Here is a 14,089-nt window from a genome sequence, read left to right as displayed (position 1 = left end):
CTAAATATCTGTGAATGGGTCTCCAAAATGCTTGAGTGCCTCCACATCGCCAAAAGGCATGAAAAAGGTATTATCCTCCCTCTGACACTTGGGACATTGAGCAACAGCCACCCATCCTGCTCTAGCAGTCTGAGATTGTGAAATATATGCACTGTGGAGTATATGATATTAACTCTCCTGAAATTCAGCACTACTAACCTGCGTTGGGATAGCCTTTATCAACTTTAAAGAAATCCACCCCCTTCAGTTCATACTCAAGGTCTTTACTCCAAGCCTCCTTAAGGGGACTGTACTCCCGAGGGGGGGGGGGGGGAAGAAGAGAAACCAATGCTCTGTGTAGGTTAGAAACTGAAACCAAACCAAAAACATCCCCTTGCAAAAAAATCACGAAGTTTCTGACCCAACCTTGCACGCAACGCATCTTGGTCTAAACTACAATAGTCGTGTAGTTGTATATAAGCAAATTGACTTTGTGAGTGAAGGAGAGTCTCTGTTGCAAGTCTTGAAAACTGTAAAAGCCCCCTTCCTCATTGAAAAAAAAGCTCAAGACAATGGTTCTTTCCGACCAACGCCTAAACGAACCTGATTCTATTCCTGGTTGAAAATCAGCATTGCCCCGACATGGTAGCAGATAACCAACTTTCAGGTTTTGGTTCCAGTGTTTGAATCCGCCAAACACCCCTCAAAGGCTGTAACAATATGCTCCTTCGACCAGATGAAGGCAGACTGTTAGTCTAGAACTACAAAAAAAAATTCAAATGTCATGGACTGTATAATGCCCGCTCCCGGCGCGTCAGAGTGAACTGCTCTGTATCAAACAGCCAATCCCTAAGGTGTCGCAGAAGGCAAGCCTGATTATAATGCCTAAGACAAGGTAAACCTAAACCTCCCTGAGCCCAAATTGTCATACAGATATTCTAAGCGTATTTTCAATTTCCTTCCCCCGAAGAAAAATTTCCGACATAGCCTGTTTAATAATTGCCAGTCTTTCCGTAGCAAATGCAATGGCAAAACCAGCAGAACATAGAGCCAGCGACGGAAAATTATTGTTTTGAAAAGATTAATCCTACCCATTAATGATAAGGGTAGATGGCTCCATTTCTCAAAGTAATGCTTAGTGTCTTGTAACAACCTGTCAACATGCTACAACAAGGTCTACTCACCCCAATACCAAAAGACGCCAAGAAAAGCACGAACGATCTCACCAACTACCGTCCAGTTGCGTCTACCCCACTAGTAGTAAAAATGATGGAGAGTTTGGTGACTAAACAGCTTACGGAATACCCGGACAAGTTCTCAATTCTACGTAACTCACAATCAGGATTCCGATCCCACCATAGCACTGAAACCGTCCTAGTCACCCTCCTGGCCAAATTCAAACAGGAGATAGCCATAGGTAAAAGCATAATCCTCCTCCAGTTCGACATGTCAAGCGCATTCGACATGGTAAACCACAACATACTACTAAGTGCAAAACCCCTTCGAGAAAAGCTGCACTGGCTCCCAATCAAAGAATGGATCATCTTCAAAATCTGCACTTTAGTCCATAAAGCGAATGATACATACCTGTAGCAGGTGTTCTCCGAGGACAGCAGGCTGATTGTTCTCACGACTGGGTTGACGCCCACGGCAGCCCCCAGCAACCGGAAGAAAACTTCGCGGGCGGTCCCGCATGCAGGGCACGCCAACCGCGCATGCGCGGCCGTCCTCCCGCCTGTGCGCGACCGTTCCCGCTCAGCTGAATGACAAGCAAAGGAATGAGTAAAACGCAACTCCAAAGGGGAGGAGGGAGGGTAGGTGAGAACAATCAGCCTGCTGTCCTCGGAGAACACCTGCTACAGGTACGTATCATTCGCTTTCTCCGAGGACAAGCAGGCTGCTTGTTCTCACGACTGGGGTATCCCTAGCTCTCAGACTCACTCAAAACAAGAACCCAGGTCAATTGAACCTCGCAACGGCGAGGGCATAACAAAAATTGACCTACGAAGAACAACTAACTGAGAATGCAGCCTAAACAGAATAAATCGGGTCCTGGAGGGTGGAGTTGGATTCAAACCTGTCGCGTCGGGTATCCTGCTGGAGGCAGTAATGTGATGTGAATGTGTGGACAGATGACCACGTCGCAGCCTTGCAAATCTCTTCAATAGTGGCTGACTTCAAGTGGGCCACTGACGCTGCCATGGCTCTAACACTATGAGCCGTGACATGACCCTCAAGAGTCAGCCAAGCCTGGGCGTAAGTGAAGGAAATGCAATCTGCTAGCCAACTGGAGATGGTGCGTTTCAAGACAGCGACCCCCTTCCTATTGGGGTCGAAAGAAATAAACAATTGGGCGAACTGTCTGTGGGGCTGTGTCCACTCCAGATAGAAGGCCAACGCTCGCTTGCAGTCCAATGTGTGCAACTGAAGTTCAGCAGGGCGGGTATGCGGTCTGGGAAAGAATGTTGGCAAGACAATTGACTGGTTAAGATGGAACTCCGACACCACCTTTGGCAGGAACCTAGGGTGAGTGCGGAGTACTACTCTGTTATGATGAAATTTCGTATAAGGAGCATGAGCTACCAGGGCTTGAAGCTCACTGACTCTACGAGCTGAAGTAACTGCCACCAAGAAAATGACCAAGTCAAGTACTTCAGATCGCAAGAATTCAGTGGCTCAAAAGGAGGCTTCATCAGCTGGGTGAGGACGACGTTGAGATCCCATGACACTGCAGGAGGCTTGACAGGGGGCCTTGACAAAAGCAAGCCTCTCATGAATCGAACGACTAAAGGCTCTCCAGAGATGGCTTTACCCCTCTACACGATAATGGTAAGCAATAATCGCACTAAGGTGATTCCTTACTGAGTTGGTCTTGCTACCAGACTCTGATAAGTGCAGAAGGTATTCAAGCAGGGTCTGTGCAGGACATGAACGAGGTTCTAGGGCCTTGCTCTCACACCAAACGACAAACCTCCTCCACTTGAAAAAGTAACTCTTCTTAGTGGAATCCTTTCTAGAGGCAAGCAAGACACGGGAGACACCCTCAGACAAACCCAACGAAGCAAAATCTACGCCCTCAATATCCAGGCCGTGAGAGCCAGAGACTGAAGGTTGGGGTGCAGAAGCGCTCCGTCGTTCTGCGAAATGAGAGTCGGAAAACACTCCAATCTCCACAGTTCTTCGGAGGACAACTCCAGAAGTAGAAGGAACCAGATCTGACGGGGCCAAAAAGGCGCTATCAGAATCATGGTGCCATGGTCTTGCTTGAGCTTCAGCAAGGTCTTCTCCACCAAAGGTATGGGAGGATAAGCATACAGTAGGCCGTTCCCCCAATGGAGGAGAAAGGCATCCGACGCCAGTCTGCCGTGCGCCTGTAGTCTGGAACAGAACTGAGGCAGCTTGTGGTTGGTCTGAGAGGCGAAAAGGTCCACCGAGGGGGTGCCCCACTCTCGGAAGATCTTGCGTACCACTCTGGAATGGAGCAACCACTCGTGCGGTTGCATGACTCTGCTCAGCCTGTCGGCCAGACTGTTGTTTACTCCTGCCAGGTATGTGGCTAGGAGAAAAAATGCCAAACTGGCAAGCCCAACGCCACATCCTGACGGCTTCCTGACACAGGGGGCGAGATCGGTGCCCCCCTGCTTGTTGATGTAATACATTGCAACCTGATTGTCTGTCCGAATTTGGATGATTTGGTAGGACAGCCGATCCCTGAAGGCCTTCAGTGCGTTCCAGACCGCTCGGAGCTCCAGGAGGTTGATCTGAAGATCTTGTTCCTGGAGGGACCACACCCCCTGGGTGTGGAGCCCATCGACATGAGCTCCCCACCCAGGCGAGATGCATCCGTCGTCAGCACCTTCGTGGGCTGCGGAATTTGGAATGGACGTCCCAGGGTCAAATTGGTCCGAATCGTCCACCAGTGCAGCGAATTGCGGCAACTGACGGCCAGGCGGATGACATCTTCTAGATTCTCAGTGGCTTGGCACCACTGGGAAGCTAGGGTCCATTGAGCAGATCTCATGTGAAGGCGAGCCATGGGAGTCACATGAACCATAGAGGCCATATGGCCCAGGAGTCTCAACATCTGCCGAGCTGTGACCTGCTGAGACGCTCTGGTCTGGGAAGCAAGGGACAGGAGATTCTGCACCCTCGCTTCGGGAAGAAAGGCCTGAGCCGTCTGACAATTCAGCAGAGCTCCTATGAATTCCAGAGATTGGACTGGCTGGAGATGGGACTTCGGGTAATTTATCACAAACCCCAGCAGCTCCAGAAGGTGAATAGTGCACTGCATGGACCGAAGAGCTCCTGCCTCTGAGGTGCTCTTGACCAGCCAATCGTCGAGATACGGGAACACGTGCACCCCCAGCTTGCGTAGATACGCCGCAACCACCACGAGACACTTCGTGAACACCCGTGGTGCAGAGGCGAGCCCAAAGGGCAACACACAATACTGAAAGTGCCGTGTCCCCAGACGGAATTGGAGATACTGTCTGTGAACTGGCAGTATCGGGATGCGAGTGTAAGCGTCCTTTAAATCCAGGGAACACAGCCAATCGTCTTTCTGAATCATGGGTAGAAGGGTGCCCAAGGAAAGCATCCTGAACTTTTCTCGGACCAGATATTTGTTCAGGCCTCCCAGGTCTAGGATGGGGCGCATCCCCCCTGTTTTCTTTTCCACAAGGAAGTACCTGGAATAGAATCCCTGCCCTTCCTGCCCAGGTGGCACGGGCTCGACCGCATTGGCGCTGAGAAGGGCGGAGAGTTCCTCTGCAAGTACCTGCTTGTGATGGGAGCTGAAGGGTTGGGCTCCCAGTGGGCAATTTGGCGGAGTGGAGACCAAATTCAGGGTGTATCCGGCACCGCACTATTTGGAGAACCCACTGGTCGGAGGTTGTAAGAGGCCACCTTTGGTGAAAAACTTTCAACCTCCCCCCGACTGGCAGGTCTTCCGGCACGGATACTTTGATGGTGGCTATGTTCCTATGGATCCAGTCAAAAGCCCGTCCCCTGCTTTTGCTGTGGAGGCGCAGGGGGCTGCTTAGGCGTTCGCTGTTGACTGGAACGAGCGCGCTGGGACTGTCCCTGTGCCTGAGGAGGCCTTCGGGCCGGCTGGGTATACCTACGCTTGCTGTAGGCGTAGGGTGCAGCCTGCCGGGCCTGGGAAAAACATCCACCTGCAGAGGTGGATGCTGAAGGCGCCCGGTGGGAGAGCTTGTCGAGAGCGGTTTCCCGCTGGTGTAGTTGGTCCACCAACTGCTTGACCTTCTCGCCGAAAATGTTATCCCCCCGGCAAGGGACATCCGCCAGCCGCTGCTGGGTGCGGTTGTCCAGGTCAAAGGCACGCAGCCATGAGAGTCTGCGCATCACTATACCTTGGGCTGCAGCTCGAGATGCCACATCACAGGTGTCATAGATACCCCTGGAGAGGAACTTTCTGCACGCCTTCAGCTGCCTGACCACCTCCTGAAAGGGCCTGGACTGCTCCGGAGGGAGCTTGTCGACCAGGTCCGCCAGTTGCCGCACATTGTTCCGCATGTGGATGCTCGTGTAGAGCTGGTATGATTGGATGCGGGTCACGAGCATGGAAGATTGGTAGGCCTTCCTCCCAAACGAGTCCAGAGTGCGAGACTCCCGCCCAGGGGGCGCCGAGGCAGTATCCCTCGAACTCTGTGCCCTCTTGAGAGCAGAGTCCACGACCGCCGAGTCATGAGGCAATTGAGGCCGCATCAACTCTGGGTCTGAGTGGATCCTGTATTGGGACTCCGCTTTCTTGGGGATGGTGGTATTAGATAGTGGCTTCAACCAGTTCCGAAGCAGTGTCTCCTTAAGGACATTGTGCAACGGCACCGTGGAAGACTCACTAGGTGGTGATGGATAGTCGAGGACTTCGAGCATCTCCGCCCTTGGCTCATCCACAGTAACCACGGGGAAGGGAATGCAGATGGACATATCCCTGACAAAAGAGGCAAAGGAGAGGCTCTCAGGAGGTGAGAGCTTCCTCTCCGGTGAAGGAGTAGAGTCGGAGGGAAGGCCCACAGACTCCTCTGAGGAAAAATATCTGGGGTCCTCCTCCTCCCCCCACGAGGCCTCCTCCTCGGTGTCGGACATGAGCTCTCTCAGCTCAGACCTCAACCAGGCCCGTCTCGACTGCGAGGAACCACATCCTCTATGATGGCGTCGAGCGGTGGACTCCCGCGCCAGCGGGGATGAAGCTCCCTCCATCGACGTCGACTCCACCTGCATGGCGGTCGACACCGGTGCCGCAAGTGACGTCGGAGGCCTCAGCATCGGGCCAGAGCCCACCGGCGCCTCCATCAACGGCGCAAGCTCCCCCAGTGCCGGAAGAGCCTGGCGCATCAGCCCTTCCAGGATCCCGGGAAGGATGGCTCGGAGGCACTCGTCAAGGCCTGCTGTCGGGAAAGGCAGAGGGGCCGGTGTGGGTGTCGGTGCCGGATGCTGCTCGGGTCCAGGAGACGGTACCGAGGTACCTGCGGACTGACGCAGCGACACCTCTTTGACCGAGGGGGGAACGCTCCTCCCGGCACTGCCGCTTCCTGGTCGTCGAGTCGTCCCTCGAAGTACCGGTGCTGGCAGTCCCGTGCGCCGTGGGCGACCGATGACTGTGCTTCTTGGCTTTCTTTCGATGCCCGTCATCGGCGCTCGGCGGAAGAGACGAGGAGGAGGTGGAGCCCCCCCAGCCTCGAGGTATCAAATCCGACAGGGTTCGGTCCCGATGGCCCTGAGCAGAGGGAGTGGCCGGGGCAGACTGCCCGCGCGGCCACTCACCCCCGCCGTCACCGGCAGGCCGGCGAACCAAAGGTACCTGTACTCCTGGAGTCGGTGCCGACTTCGTCGACATCGGTACCGAAGACCCGGCCGTCGACACCGATGCCGTAGAGGTCGACATCGAAGGGCCGGCGCAAGTTCCAAAAAGACGGTCCCGCAGAACTTGCCTCGCCACCTGTGTCCGCTTTCTTAAGCCGAGACACAAGGTGCACGTCTTGGAATTATGCTCCGGGCCGAGGCACTGGAGACACCAAGCGTGAGTATCGATCTGCGAGATCTGCCGGCCGCACCGACCACACTTTTTGAATCCGCTCGGGACCTTCGAGGACATCGACGGAAAAATCGCATCAGCGAAGTCAAAATCGTCGATGGTGGCGGTGAAAAGCACACCCGAAAAAGAAGAAACGACCGCGCAGCCACAAGGCCGCGACGACGTGCCCTCGCGGCTAAAAACAACGAGGAAACTCTTTTTCCCTGTTTTTTTTTTTTTTTAGAAAACAACACGCGAACGCGTACTTGAACAGAGAAAAACCGCTGCTAGGCCGCAATCCGGTTTCCGGGGCTGATGGGAACACGTCTCTCTCCAGCACGGAATAAAAAAAAACTGAGTGGGAACAGTCGCGCACAGGCGGGAAGACGACTGCGTATGCGCGTGGGCATGCCCTGCGTGCGAGACCGCCCGCGAAGATTTCTTCCGGTTGCTGGGGGCTGCCGTGGACGTCAACCCAGTCGTGAGAACAAGCAGCCTGCTTGTCCTCGGAGAAAATTATATTCGGCGTAGTCCCAGGATACATGATAGACCTTATAGATCTACCAATAAGAAACAGAGCCGGATCGTCAAGATCATACCTAAACCTACACTACCCAAATTGCAAAGGACTGAAATACAAAACAACTCACGCATCCGGCTTCTCCTACATAAGCGAACAACTATGGAATGGCCTCCCAAAAGCAGTGAAAACAATCCATGACCACCTGAACTTCAGGAAATCACTAAAAACCAACCTCTTCAAAAAGGCCTATCCCAACAACCCCACGTAAACCCCTTCACCCAGGAACATAACATGACTAATGATTGTACTGGACATCACGCAATCTTCATCCCTTCCGATCCTCCACATATACCTCATTCGATCTCTATACAACCTGTATTTGTTATCAACCGACTGGGCAAACGCCTTTGACGGTATTATGTAAGCCACATTGAGCCTGCAAATAGGTGGGAAAATGTGGGGTACAAATGCAACAAATAAATTAATTAAAAATGTAAAACACATAAAATGAATCATAATGAGAGTTTTGAAAAGGAGGTTCTCTTTTTTAAGACCGATAAGATTGTAGTCCACTAAATGCTGGCATAAAGAAATTACTTGATGCCAAGCTGGGACTTATGAAGTCTTTTTCCTCCTTGTTTAAAGTAATTTGTTGAATTTGGAGAATTATTTTGAGAATAAGATTCACAAACACTTATATTCTTCAATTCTTTATATTGTTAACACATTGTGTATTTTGCTGAAGTAGTGGCCCAGTTTGAAATTTGAGTCAAGTCCACACATTAAGAACCATTTAGGCCCTCTGTCTGTTTCCAAGCAAATTTCTACGTTTTTATTTTTCACACTTCTGGTTTTACACTTTTTGGATTTTACAACGAAAAATTAGTTCTTACCTGTTAATTTTCTTTCCATTAGTCTCAACAGATCAATCCAGAGACTTGTAGGTTATGTCCTCCTACCAGAAGGTGGAGATAGAGAGAACTTTCAAGGTCTGCTGTACAAGATCCTGTGCAGCAGTCCTTACCTCAGCATTGTCAATACCAAAGCAGTGGAAAACCAAACAACAGATCCAAGCAATGTCAGGGGAAGGGGGAGCCTCTTCCGAAAGGATGGGCTCCACCTTAACCAGGGTGGGACCAGGCTGCTGGCATCGGCATTTAAAAAGGAGATACAGCAGCTTTTAAACTAGAGACTGGGGGAAGGCCAACAGTCGCTCAAAAGCGCATGGTTCGGAATAAGGTATCTTTTAAAGATATCACCAAAACGGGGAAGATAGGGTATTCCGATAGTGAGGTTGCAAAAGAGAGTGTAGTAGATCAGGTGTCCTTAAATAAAAATCTGGCAAAAGACTGCAAATTAATACTGTCACGTTCTGAGCATGATGTAAACAGGAACAACAAATATAGTTTGAAATGTCTATATGCGAATGTCAGAAGCCTAAGAAATAAGATAGGAGAATTAGAATCTATTGCACTAAATGAAAAATTAGATATAATAGGCATCTCTGAGACCTGGTGGAAGGAGGATAACCAGTGGGACACTGTCATACCGGGGTACAAATTATATCGTAGCGATAGGGTGGATCGAATTGGTGGAGGGGTAGCATTGTATGTTAAGGAGTGCCTTGAATCAAACAGATTGGAAATTCTGCAGGAGACAAAACACATTTTGGAATCCCTATGGATTGAAATTCCATGTGTAAAGGGGAAAAGGATAGTGATAGGAGTGTACTACCATCCGCCTGGCCAGGATTAACAGACGGATGTAGAAATGTTATAGGCAATTAGAAAGGCTAACAAATTGGGCAACACGATAATGGGTGATTTCAATTACCCTTGGCTGGGTAAATGTAACATCGGGGAATGCTAGGGAAAATCAAGGACTACTTTATGGAGCAGCTGGTACAGGAGCCAACAAGAGGAGGAAAAATTCTAGACCTAGTGGAGCGCATGATCTGGTGTGGGAGGTAATGGTGATAGGGCCGCTTGATAACAGTGATCATATGATCAGAATTGATATTAGCTTTGGAGTAAGTATAAACATGAAATCCAATACGTTAGCATTTAACTTTCAAAAAGGAGACGATGATAAAATGAGAAGAACGGTGAAAAAAGCAAAGAAGAGGAGCGGCTGCGAGGGTCAAAAATTTACATCAGGCATGAATGTTGTTCAAAAATACCATCCTGGAAGCCCAGGCCAAATACATTCCTTGTATTAAAAAATGAGGTGAAAGAAGCTATTAGAGCTAAAAGAAAATCCTTCAGAAAATGGAAGAAGGAACCGAATGAAAATACTAAGAAACAGTATAAGGAATGTCAAGTCAAATGCACAGCACTGATAGGGAAGGCAAAGAGGGACTTTGAAAAAAAGATTGCGTTGGAGGCAAAAATACAAAGTAAAACATTTTTTAGGTATGTTAAAAGCAAGAAGCCAGCAAAAGAATCGGTTGGATGACCAAGGGGTAAAAGGGGCAATCAGGGAAGACAAAGCCATAGTGGAGAGAATAAATTAATTATTTGCTTTGGTCTTCACCAAGGAAGATTTGGAAGAGATGCCGGTGCCAGAAATGGTATTCAATGCTGACGAGTCAGGGAAACTGAATGAAATCTCTATAAACCTAGAGGATGTAATGGGGAAATTTGACAAATTGAAGAGTAGCAAATCTCCTGGACCGGATGGTATTCATCCCAGAGTACTGATAGAACTGAAAAACGAACTGGCGGAACTATTGTTAGTAATATGCAATTTATCTTTAAAATCGAGTGTAGTACCGGAAGATTGGAGGGTAGCCCATGTAACGTCGATATTTTAAAAACGTTCCACAGGGGATCCAGGAAATTATATACCGGTGAGTCTGACGTCGGTGCCAGGCAAAATGGTAGAGACTATTATAAAGAACAAAATTACAGAGCATATTCAAAAGCATGCATTAATAAGACAAAGCCAACACGGATTTAGCGAAGGGAAATCTTGCCTCACCAATCTTGAAGGGGTAAACAAACGTGAATAAAGGCGAGCCGGTTGATATTGTGTATCTGGATTTTCAAAATGCGTTTGACAAAGTACCTCAATAAAGACTCCAGAGGAAACAGGAGAGTCATGGGATAGGAGGTAGTGTCCTATTGTGGATTAAGAACTGGTTAAAAGGATAGAAAACAGAGAGTAGGGTTAAATGGTCAGTATTCTCAATGGAGAAGGGTAGATAGTGGGGTTCCCTAGGGGTCTGGGCTAGGACCACTGCTTTTTCACATATTTATAAATGATCTAGAGAGGGGAGTAACTAGTGAGGTAATAAAATTTGCTGACGACACAAAGTTATTCAAAGTTGTTAAATCGCAAGAGGATTGTGAAAAATTACAGGAGGACCTTACGAGACTGGGAGAATGGGCGTCTACATGGCAGGTGACGTTTAATGCGAGCAACTGCAAAGTGATGCATGTGGGAAAGAGGAACCCGCTATAGCTATGTAACGCAAGGTTCCACTTTAGGAGTCACCGACCAAGAAAGGGATCTTGGCGTCGTTGTTGATAAGTTGAAACCCTCGGCTCAGTGTGCGGCGGCAGCTAAAAAAAGGAAATAGAATGTTAGGTATTATTAGGAAAGGAATGGAAAACAAAAGTGAGGACATAATAATGCCTTTGTATCAGTCTATGGTGCAACCGCACCTCGAATATTGTGTTCAATTCTGGTTACCGCATCTCAAAAAAGATATAGTGGAATTAGAAAAGGTACAGAGAAGGGCGACAAAAATGATAAAGGGAATGGGACGACTTCCCTATGAGGAAAGGCTGAAGCAGCTAGGGCTCTTCAGCTTGGAGAAAAGACGGCTGAGAGGAGATATGAAAGAGGTCTATAAAAAAATGAGTGGAATGGAACGGGTAGATGTAAATCGTTTGTTTACTCTTTCAAAAAAAAAAAAAAAAATACTAGGACTAGTGGGCATGCGATGAAACTACAAAGTAGTAAATTTAATCCAAATCGGAGAAAATGTTTCTTCACTCAACATGTAATTGAACTCTGTAATTTGTTGCCAGAGAATGTGGTAAAGGCGATTAGATTAGTGGGGTTTAAAAAGGTCTGGACGGCTTCCTAAAGGAAAAGTCCATAGACCACTATTAAATTGACTTGGGGAAAATCCACTGCTTATTTCTGGGATAAGCAGCATAAAATGTAAAGAACTTTTTCAGGATCTTGCCGGGTATTTGTGACCTGGATTGGCCACTGTTGGGAGCGGAATGCTGGGCTTGATGGACCTTTGGTTTGTCCCAGTGTGGCAATACTTATGTACTTATGTCCTGCCTCTAAAATTAAACCTGAAGCACTTCCAGAGAAATTGACAGCATCCTGATTGTGCACCTAAAATGACTTAAGAAGAGAAGACACAGCCACCGAACATCACAGGTGCGAGGGAAAACACAGAATTTGCACAAACAAGCAGAAGGGAGGGCCTCTGGACTGATCTGATGGGACCAATGGAAAGAAAATTTAACAGGTATGAACTAATTTTTTCTTCCATAGTGTACCACAGATCAATGCTTCGAAAAGGTATGAACAGAAGACCACGTAGCCGACCAGGAAATTTCATCAATTGACACCCATTGGGACTCGGTGAATGAAGCTGACTGTTCTCTAGTGGAATGTGTCCTCAAGTGCAGAGGTGGCAACTTCCCCGCCCACAAATAGGTCGAAGTAATGGCTTCCTTCAACCAACAGGATAAAGTGGCATCAGAGGCCTGTTCCCCTTTCCTACTCCCAGCAAAGAACACGAACAACAAGTCACCTCAAAATACCAAAGGAGAATACGTCACACATCCAGACACCGCAGAGCCCCGAAATTGCCCGGATAAGGCAGGAACAATGGCTGATTCAGGTGAAAATGGGACACTATTTTAGGAAGGAAGGAAGGAACCGTCCGAATACACACTCCTGCTTCTGTTCAGACACCCGCTAAGCCAAGGCAATGGCCACCAGGTAGACTGTCTTCAAGGTGAGATCTTTCAAGGACAGCCTATCCAGGGACCACTGCAAGGCCCACAGGACAAGTTTAAGACTCCAAGAAAGAACCACCACCTGACAAGGAAGGTGCAAGTGATTCAACTCCCCCCCCCCCCCCCCCAGAAGGAAACGAATGACATCCGGATGGGCCAACGACGAGACGTTACACGTGACCCCTGAAGCAGGCTAAAGCCACCACCTGAACCTTCAAAGAACTCAGGGACAGGTGCTTGTCCAATCCATCCTGCAAGAAGTTCAGAATGGTTGCCACCAAGGCCGAATCAGCATAAAGTCCTGCAACCGAGCACTGGGACTCGAAGGTCCACCAAACACTCGCACAAGCCATTGGATTTCCATGAGAATGGGACCCTGCATGAGAAAACCCTTTGTGGGCAACAAACGATCAACCTGAAGACTGATCCAACCCGCATATCACGAGCATCTGGGCCAATTGTGCATAATCAGAATCACCGGGCTTGGGGGCTTCGCAATGCAGCACACCACATGGACTACCATGGGCCAAGGTGGAAACACAGAGCAGTTGAGAAACTGGCCAGGGTTGAAGAAGAGCATCAATGCCTTCCAACCCCCACTCTCTGCCCCTGCTGAAGAACTGGGGAACTTTCGTGTTGGACTTCTATGCCCCCATCTGGCTGTGACCTGCAAGAATGCATCCCTGGAGAGCTCCCACTCCCCAGGGGACCAATCACTGAGGAGGGCCCACTGCAGGGGCCGCATATGGCTCCATGCCCAAGGAACCACATCCAAAATTGCCGCCATAGAGCCCAAGACCTGCATGTAGTCCCACACCCAAGGAGCGGCCAGACTCAGCAGTGTTCCACCTGACTGCAAAGCCGCAGGGGACACCTTCCTTATCTGAGTATAGAAAGTCATCCCCCAAGGTACTCAAGGCACTGTGATGGGGACAAGTAACTCTTCTCCAGACTGACCACCCAACCAAGCAAGCGCAGAAGGCTGACCACCAGGTCTGTCGCTCTCAAGCTCTCCTCATGTGACGAAGCATAGATCAGCCAGTCATCAAGGTATGGATGAACCTGGACCCCCTCCTGCTTGTGGAAGGCCGCAACCACCACCATCACCACGACCTTGGAAAACATACGAGGCACTGTGGCCAGGCCAAAGGGCATTGCCCAGAATTGCAAAGTGAAGGAAATGCTAATGCAGAGGCCAAATGAGAATGTGTAAATAAGCCTCTCTGAGATCCAAAGAGGTCAGGAACCCTCCCGGTTGAACAGCCACCACGACGGACTACAAGGTCTCCATCCAAAAATGTTGGACCCGAAGCACCCTATTCCCATGCTTGAGGTTGAGCACAGGTCGAAGAGACCCACCCTTCATGGGCACCACAAAATTTATGGAGTAATGGCCGAGACCTCGCTCTGCTGGTAGCACTGGGAACACAGCCCCCAGACGAACCAGGGTGGAAAGGGTTTCCCGGAAAACCGCCACCTTGGCAGAAGCCTTGCAGGGAGATTCCATGCACAAGTCCATCCGACAGAGGGCATGCAAACTCCAGCTTCTATCTATCCATGAAT

The 14,089-nt window shown here is 49.4% G+C and overlaps 1 protein-coding gene across 1 annotated transcript in view; it reads right to left on the bottom strand.

Moving 5' to 3' along the window:
* Positions 1-14,089, bottom strand: part of USP39 (ubiquitin specific peptidase 39) — a 113,749-nt gene that overhangs the window by 96,368 nt on the left and 3,292 nt on the right. The window lies entirely within an intron of this gene.

This window comes from Microcaecilia unicolor, chromosome 4 (genome assembly GCF_901765095.1).
Source record: "Microcaecilia unicolor chromosome 4, aMicUni1.1, whole genome shotgun sequence".
In the NCBI taxonomy this organism is placed as follows: Eukaryota; Metazoa; Chordata; class Amphibia; order Gymnophiona; family Siphonopidae; genus Microcaecilia; species Microcaecilia unicolor.
Note: the sequence above shows the minus strand (reverse complement) of the source record. Positions and strands in the feature narration are given on the sequence as shown.